General features: G+C 43.2%; 1 non-coding gene across 1 annotated transcript; it reads left to right on the top strand.

Annotated features, from left to right (window-relative positions):
- The first annotated feature begins 240 nt into the window (after positions 1-240).
- Positions 241-347, top strand: LOC120253278. Its single transcript, XR_005534228.1, has one exon. It is a non-coding gene; the product is annotated as a small nucleolar RNA R71 (small nucleolar RNA).
- The last annotated feature ends 8,626 nt before the right edge of the window (positions 348-8,973 follow it).

The raw sequence follows: 8,973 nt of genomic DNA, 5'->3' as shown, positions 1-8,973 counted from the left end.
CTTACTCAATAATTCCACTTGAGCCGCCAATGAGGTTATTGCATCTATCTCATGGAGGCAGACCACCTTTTTATTCTCCCTGGCATTCCATTGGTAGTTATTTAACCCCATTTCTTCAATTAGTTGACGAGCCTCACCGGGGATCTAGCTACCTAAAGTACCTCTTGCTGCCGCATCCAAGAGTTTCCTTGTACTCGGATTTAAACCGTTATAAAAGGTCTGAACAATCATCCACTCTGGAATCCATGTTGCGTGCACTTTCTCAGGAGCTCCTTAAACCTTTCCCACGTCTCAAATAGGGACTCTAATTCCAATTGTACAATGGATGAGATCTCATTCTTAAGCTTTTCAGATTTTTCGGGAGGGAAATATCAGGTAAGAAAAGCTTCTACCATCTCCTCCCATGTTGTAACCGAGGCTCTAAGTAATGGGTGTGGCGATTGCTTCACTGTCCCTTTCAAGTAAAATGAGAAGGCTATCAACTTGATGGCATCATCCGTCACTCCGTTTATCTTCACATATCACACACCTCGAGAAAGTTCTCTATATGATTGTTTGAATCCTCTTCGGCCAAACCATTGAACTTTGCGGATTGCTGCAACATGTGGATGAATGCCGGCTTCAGCTCAAAGTTCTGAGCTGCAATCGGGGGACGAACAATGCTAGATTGTGTCCCCAATACTGAAGGTCTGGCATAATCGGATAATGTCCGCTGCTGCTCATTCTGTTATGCCATGTTTTTAGATTTTTCTATTCCCAAATCAGCTAGATTAGATTGTTCTTGCACATGTTCTTTCCTTTTTCTTCTAAGTGTATGTTCGAGCTCCGGATCTCCTTCAATCAATATCGAAGTGTTCCCTCAGGTCATAACCTGGAGCTACACCAAAAGAAAGAAAACAAAAATCCGAACGATGATAGAAAAGAAGATATGAAATAGAATGAATGAATACCTAAGAAAACAAAGTGCAAAGTATCCCTAAACGCCTACTCCCCGGCAACGGCTCCAAAAACTTGACACATCCGCATATATGTGTAAACCTCAAGTAAACGGGTGTCGAAGTAATAATCCCAGATGAGTGGGTATCGTATCCACAAAGAGTAGGGAATAAAGACACTTAAGTGATTTCTTAACTAATGTGGAAGATGAATAGTGATAAGTGCGACAAAATATGTAATAACGAAGATAAAAGCAACAATATAGAGAGCACAGGTAAAGGAGAAGGTAAGGCAGTCGATAAAGATGGGGTACTCGGACATTAATCCCCCTAGGACAAACATTTCAAGTGCAACAACCTTCGATTATACTTCCTAATTGATGCAACAATGAGTCATGGAAATCCTTAATTACATGATCCCAAATCTAAGGTCAACCACTGATAACTCTATACATGTCCCGGAGAAGAGATTGAATAACCTCTTAACCTCGCACTCGCATAGAATTGCAATGAGCTCTAGGGATTCCAAGTGATGGAGAATATTCCTATGGTCTAGGTGGAAGATCCTAAGAAAAAATTAAGCCCTAGGTGCTAAAATCACTTCAATGCTTTACTCCGTAGCACTCGCAACTAAGCCCCAGCGGAACGTCATCCCTTAGCCCATTCACTCTATTATGGCCCAAAAGAACTCTTGGAATGTGGAGGTAGGATAGATCACATCGGAGGGGAAAGGGGACGCTCCGCTACCTCTCGACTCACCCTCTTAACCATCTCCAATCTAGATTTGTCTAACTCTCATGGTGTGTCACTCACTCACAAGAGTTACCAACAAGAACTCTCAACCCTAGTGTCACTCTAGGAGAGTATTCATACAGTCAATTATCCAAGATTGGAAATCACAATAAACATAAATTAATTGAAAGCATAATAAACAGATTCAATGAAACGAATTCATCCTAGGGTTCACAAATACCCAAGTAACCACTAGGGGTTTAGCTCTCCATGTAGCTAGATTTAATCATTGAAATCGAATGTAAAAAAAAGGATCCATAGAAAACCCCCTTGTTAGTCATGGAAATGGTATTATGGAGAGTCCTCTACTCGTTGCAAGGGTCCCTTTGTCAGGCCTAGGATACACCTCGTCAGATCGGTGCCGACGAAAGCCCTCCCACTAACCTTCTACCAAATGGCACGCGATGTCAGAGCCATAGAACCTCTCCAAAGCCCTAGCTAATACCTCTCAAAACCCTAGCCTCTACCCTCTCTCAAGTTGTGGAAAAGATGGAGAAAAGAATGCTGAAATCGGGGCTGAAATCGGTTTTTAAAGGGCTGGAATCAGGAATCCACATGCCCATGTGGGCGCCCCTGTGGATTTTTCACACAGGCGTGTGGAATCTCTATTTTTTTTGTTTTCTCGGCTGGCTGTAAATAGTACCGTTGCAGTATTTTTTTCTACAAAAATCCTGCTACAGTACCGGTTTGAAATACTCCTGAATCTATACTTTCATCGAGGTAACGCAAACGGGCACACACATTTACATCGTGGATCGCCTTGCTTCTTTAATAACGGATATGTTGGTGGAGATCTTGTTCTATATGCACAAGTCAGAATGCTTGAATGTGACTGCCCTTATGTCCCTCCAAATAGTTGTTCTAACTCGAGTACGAGGAGGTTGGCACACATTCCACCATATGGAACCCGACCTATGTCTTTGCGTTTGAACCTTAGCAAGCTTTCCTCCAAATTAGTGCATTACGACCCACATTGGCTTCTTTCTCTCATAATCAGTCTCACAACCCTACATGCATAAAAGTAACATAAATACACCCATATTAGAATTAAAACCCGAGAAAAGTAATGCTCAACACAAGGAAAGAACACTTCTTATTCTTATCGCACAAGCATTATTCACCAGTTTCATCGCTTTTAACTTCATTCTAAACATGCATACTCATTCTAATTACATAGATGAAGCATTATTCACCAGTTTCATCGAATAAAATCAAGAATTTGCAAAAAGAACAAAAGATAGGGCTTATCGATGAGTTGAAGTGGAAAACCGTGAAGCGACCGGAAAACCACGCAAAAATCAGTCCAAATACGGCAGTGCGAAGTCGGAAAGAAGTGTGAGGGTGCTCTTAGGCAAAGAGGGCTGTGCGGGAATGAAAAGAAACGATGATCCTTTAAAAGGACTCACGCTTCTTGGTGTTCAGTACATTTGCATGGGCGTGAGGAAATTACCCACGCCCGTGCATCTCCATAAGAAAGGCTCACAGGGGCAGATGCACGCACCTGTGCAATCTCAGGAAAACACTCACTGCCTCTGAATGCTCTTGCACGGGCGTGCGGAAAATATCCACACCCGTGCGCCTGACACACAGGGGCAGCCGCACGCCCCTGTGGCTGCTGTGGACATCCGAGAAAAAATTTCTAAGTGTTCCGCACGCCCGTGCGAAAATTTCTGAACATGTTTACACACTCAGAGCCTACCCTAATTTGCAAACTATACCAATGAGAAACATGATAGATAGCTCAAACGACCAAAACTTCGTCAAATTCACATGAAAACACAAGGTGAAATTACAAGTCCACGAGAAAATTACAGCAAAAGCATCTACAAATCAAGATAGCAACACTCAACAATTTATTCAAGCAAACCCTAAACTACCAAATTAAGAAAATAGTAAACACTTTGGTTGCCTCCCAAAAAGCCCTATTTAACGTCACTTAGCTTGACGTACCATGTCTTACCTCACGGGGGCTCATAGATGAAAGTTGCCCTCTTACTGACAAGGTCCCCTTGTGTATATCCCGCAAATGCACGGGTTTGTCTAAATAATAATCCCGGATGAGCGGGTTTCAAATCCACAGGGAATAGGGAATAAAAAAACTTAATCCACTTCTTAGTTATGTGAAAGATCAGTAGTGATAAGTGTGACAATGATTCAATTCTCAAAAGTAAAAACAACAAGTAAGAGAGTACGAGTAAAGAGTGAGGTAAGGCAATCGATAAAGATGGGGTACTCGGACAATGCTCCACCTAGGATAATCGTTTCAAGTGCAAGAACCCTCTATTATGCTTCCTAATCAATGCAATAGTGAGTCATGGAAATCCTTAAATACATAGTCCCAAATCTAAGGTCAACTATGCCTAACTCTATACATGTCCGGAGGAGAAATTAGATAACCTCTCAACCTCGTACTCGCATAGAGTTGCAATAAGCTCTAGGGACTCCAAGTGATAAATCTCTTCCTAATTATAGACCTAACCTTTTGGTCCAGGTGGAAGGTCCTTAACCATAATTAAGCCCTAGATACTAAGATCATCTCAACGCTTCACTCTGTTGCAAGCGTAACAAAGCCCCAGCCGAGGGTCATCTCTTAGACCATTCACTCTATTTTGGCCGCAAAGAACTCGAGGAACGGAGGTAGAATCTAACACATCGCAGGGGAAAGGGGACGCTCCTGTACCTCTCGACTCACCCTCTCAACTTTCTCCAACCTAGCTTTGTCTAACGCTCATGGTGTGTCACTCACTCATAAGGTTACCAACAAGAACCCTCAACCCTAGTGTCACTCTAGGGAAAATGTTCATACAATCAAGCATTCAAGGTTGGAACTCACAATAAACATCAATTAACTGAAAGCATAATAAAGAGATTCAATGAAACAAATACATCCTACGGTTCACAAATACCCAAGTACCCACTAGGGGTTTAGTTCTGCATGGAGCTAAGTACAATCAAAGAAATAGAATGTAAAAGCAATGAATCCATAGAGAAACCCCCTCGATAGTCGTGTCGATGATCTTGTGGAAAGTCCTCTACTCGTCGTCCAAGGATTCCCTCGTCCGGTATAGGATACGCCTCGATGGAAGATCCCCTACCAACCTTCTTCCTAAGGAATGACGATGTTGGAGCCGTAGAACCTCTCCAAAACCTTAGCCAATACCTCTCAAAACCCTAGCAGAAACTCTCTCTCAAGTTGGGGAAAAGATGGAGAAAAGAATGCTGAAATCGGGGCTGAATTGGTTTTAAATAGGGCTGGAATAGGGCGACCTCACGGGCTTATGGATTCTACACACGCCCATGTGGAACCTGCTACAATACTCTGCCAAAAATACTCCTGAATCCACTTTTCATCGAGGTAACATAAACGGGCACATGTTTATGCCGTGGATCGCTTTGCTTCTTCAACAACGGATAAGTTGATGGAGATCTTGTTCTATGTGCATAAGTCGGAATGCTTGAGTGTGACTCCCCTTGTGCCCCTCCAAATGGTTGTGTTAACTCAAATACGAGGAGGTTGGCACACACTCTAACATCTCGCACCAGACCTATGTCTTCGTGTTTGAACCTTAGCAAGATTTCCTCCAAAAATCGATGCATTATGATCCACATTGGCTTTTTCCCTTCGTACTCGGCCTCATAACCCTACCTACATGAAAGAACATAAAAACACACATATTAATGAAAAAAACCGAGAAAAGTAAAGCTCAACATAAGGAAAGAATACTTCGCATTCATATCACACAAGCACTTATCACTTACCCATGTCTTGGAAGCACGACGAGCAAAATCTCCTGAGGGTAGAGGGTGAATTATCGGGCTTGGGACCACCTAACAGTGGTTCATCCAACTTCTTCGGTTCACTCACGTCTCCAACAGTCTTGGAGCATTTCCAGTGGCCTCTCCTAGCCCTCTTCATCTTCCGGAGCACCTTCTTTGAGATCCCCGGGGTAGATGGTACTTCTTCCGTCGAACCAAGCATCATTACTTCTTCATTATCCTCCTCTTGGTCGAACAGACCCTCATATGGGTCTGGATTGAACATTTCCTGCATGTATTCATCAACAATCTTATCAGTAGTGTCTAGAAAATACAAAGTTTCCTCAAAATCAAGTGAATGCCGCATGGCTTCAGAAGGGAGGTATGTGAGCTTGTCATCTCCAACTCTCAAAGTTAGCTCTCCGCCGTTGACACGTCCGAATATGCGTGTGTGTACCGCAAGTGCACGGGTGTCGAAGTAATAAATACCAGGTGAGTCGGGTAGTCGAATCCACAGGGAACAGGGCTATTAGTACTAACTTCTTCTCTGCTATCTAGCCTAATGATAATGGGATAGTGTGGTGATCTAATGTGCGAAGAGATGAACACCGGAGACGAATATGCAAGGGTAAAATGGAAGGAGAATCTCAATCAGTAAAAGTGGGGTAATCGGGCATTGCTCCCCCTAGGATTCAGGTATTAGGTACCGGATAAGCAAAGTGTTTCTATGATGAGTAAGTTAAGTCGTGGAAATCCAAACATAATCGGGTCTATCTCTAGATCACCGATACTAGTCCCCTACGAGGTCCCGGTGGAGAAATCGCTCAATCTCAATAACTCACACCACATATGACCGCAAAGCACTCTAGGGATTCCTAACAGTGTATCCAATTCCTAAAGATTGATCCAACCCTAATTCCCGGCGAAGGATCCTAACCCCCTACAAGGTCGCGGCGGAGAAATCGAGCAATCTCACGCCTCCCACCAAATATGGTTGCATAGAGCTTAGGGAATGGAGATAGAATACACCAATCGTAGAGGAAAGGGGACACTTCACTATCTCATGACTCACCCTCTCAACCCTCTTCAATCTTGAGGTTCTAACCCTAATGGAGATCTCTCTCCCACCAAGGCAACAAATCATGCAAAACAAATAACCATAAGATCAATAATGCAAGCAAGCATTAAACAATCAAGAATGAAACTTAATCAAACTCGGATTAAATAGAAACACAAAGCAAATCCACAAAAGATGAGAATCCTAGGGTTCACAAGCCCAAATACCCTCTAGGGTTTTAGCCCTCCATGGAGCAACATACAAAACACACCATCAATGAATGAAAGTACATTAAAAACCATAGAAATAAACCCCTTATATATGAACCGATGGCCTTGATGGAGAGCTTCGACGTCTTTAAGGATCCACTCCGAAGCTAGGTTCACCGGTGGCTTCTTTGATGCTATGACGGAGGAGGAATCGATCAAAGTTGGTGACAAAGTGCCTCCAAAGCCGCAAAGACCTCCTCTCCAAACCCTAGCCGTCTCACCCCTCAAAAGCCGCACAAAAAGATGAGAAAAAATAGGGCAAAATGGCTATTTATAGGCCTTAGATCGCGTCTGTCACGTGCCCTCACGCGCTGTGTGGATTTTTCCACGCCGCGTGAGCGATGAACTTTTGCTACAGTACTGCTACAGTGAAATTACTACAGTACTTTTCGCAAAACGCGATCCGAACACTCTTCTCTTAAGGCCACATGTCCGGGCACACGTCCATGTGGTAGGCTATAAAACTTTTCTTCATCGACGTATCTTTGAGAGGTCTTGCAATCTTCACAAAGAGAAGGAACATGAAGATGTGGCTGCCTTTATGCCCTTCCACTAGTGAATTGACTTGAATATTCTTGGAAGTCGGCACACATCTCCACGTTTATGAACTGCTCTCGTGTCTCGGTCCTTGAATTCAACAAGAACTCCCAACACTGTGTCTTTATAGCCTATCTTTGCTTCCTTTTTACTCTTCAAGGCATTCACAACCTATATGCATACAAGAACACCAAATACACAATATGAGACATAAACCACAGTAAAAATGATGCTCAATGCATGTAAAACATATATAAAAATATGTCCACTCAAGCACTTATCAGCCGTCCATGTCAATCAATGCCTTGGAAGTCCGTAAGAATGGCCTCCCACATATCAAGGGTACATCCGCATCCTAATCGACGTCTTGCACCACAAAGTCTACAGGAAATATATACTTGTCCACCTTGACAACCACATCTTTGATAATACCCCCTGGATGTCTGACCGTTTGGTCCACCAATTGCAAAGTCATCCGAGTGGGTCTAAGCTCGCCCAAGCCTATCTTTTGAAAGAAGGTGTATGGCATGACGTTGATACTCGCCCCTGAATCCGCCAACGCCATTTCTTTACCCAAATTGCCAATTTTACAAAGAATGATGAAGCTTCCCGGGTCTTTCTTCTTGTTCAGCATGTTCTTTTGTAAAACAGCCGAGCAAGACGCATCTAAAATCACTGAAGCACTCTCCTCTAACTTCCTCTTGTTGGTCAACAAGTCTTTCAAGAATTTTGCATACTTAGGCATTTGGGCCAATGCCTCAACAAAAGGAATATTAATGATGAGTTGTTTGAACAAACTCAGGAACTTCTTATACGATTCATCCCCTTGGTCATTTTTCAATATAGAGGGATAAGGGATTCTTGGCTTCAAATGTGCGGGTGCTACCTCCTTCTCTTTCCTTGCTCCCTTCTCATCCTCTATAACTTCGAGTGCATGTTCATTGGGCTTCTCACTTGGAAGCTTACCCTCAACCTCACGACCACTTCTCAAAGTGATACCCTTCACATGCTCTCTAGGATTGGTCTCGGTATTGCTTGGCAAGCTTCCTTGTGGTCTCTCCGATAGAGACTTTGCAATTTGCCCCACTTGATTCTCAAGATAATGCAAAGAGGCAGTGTGATTGCAAAGTGTAGTCTCAACTGATTGGAACCTTGTATCAGATGATTGCACAAACCTAGTTAAGGCCTTCTACAAATCGTTCATTTGGGTCTCCAAACTTGAAACTATGTTTTCCATGTTTGGGGCTTGATGTTGTTGTTGGAAACCCGGTGGCCGCATGGCCTTTTGTGGACCTTGGTTGCTCCACGAGAAATTGGGATGACTCTTCCAACCCGGATTGTATGTGTTGCCGTATGGGTTTCCTTGATTCCTCATAGCATTATCTACAAAATCGACATTCTCAACCGAAAGATGCATTACCAATATAGATCAGGCACTGGAAGGGAGCATGTCCTCCACCACACTCGATGCAAGTAGTCACGACCGCCATTCTATTCGAGGTTAGGAGATCTAACTTCTTACTCAATGATTCCACTTGAGCCGCCAATGAAGTTACTGCATCTATCTCATGGAGACCGGCCATCTTTTTCTTCTCCTTAGTATTCCATTGGTAGCTGTTTAACCCTA

Source organism: Dioscorea cayenensis, unplaced genomic scaffold (assembly GCF_009730915.1).
Source record: "Dioscorea cayenensis subsp. rotundata cultivar TDr96_F1 unplaced genomic scaffold, TDr96_F1_v2_PseudoChromosome.rev07_lg8_w22 25.fasta BLBR01000031.1, whole genome shotgun sequence".
Lineage (NCBI taxonomy): Eukaryota > Viridiplantae > Streptophyta > Magnoliopsida > Dioscoreales > Dioscoreaceae > Dioscorea > Dioscorea cayenensis.
Note: the sequence above shows the minus strand (reverse complement) of the source record. Positions and strands in the feature narration are given on the sequence as shown.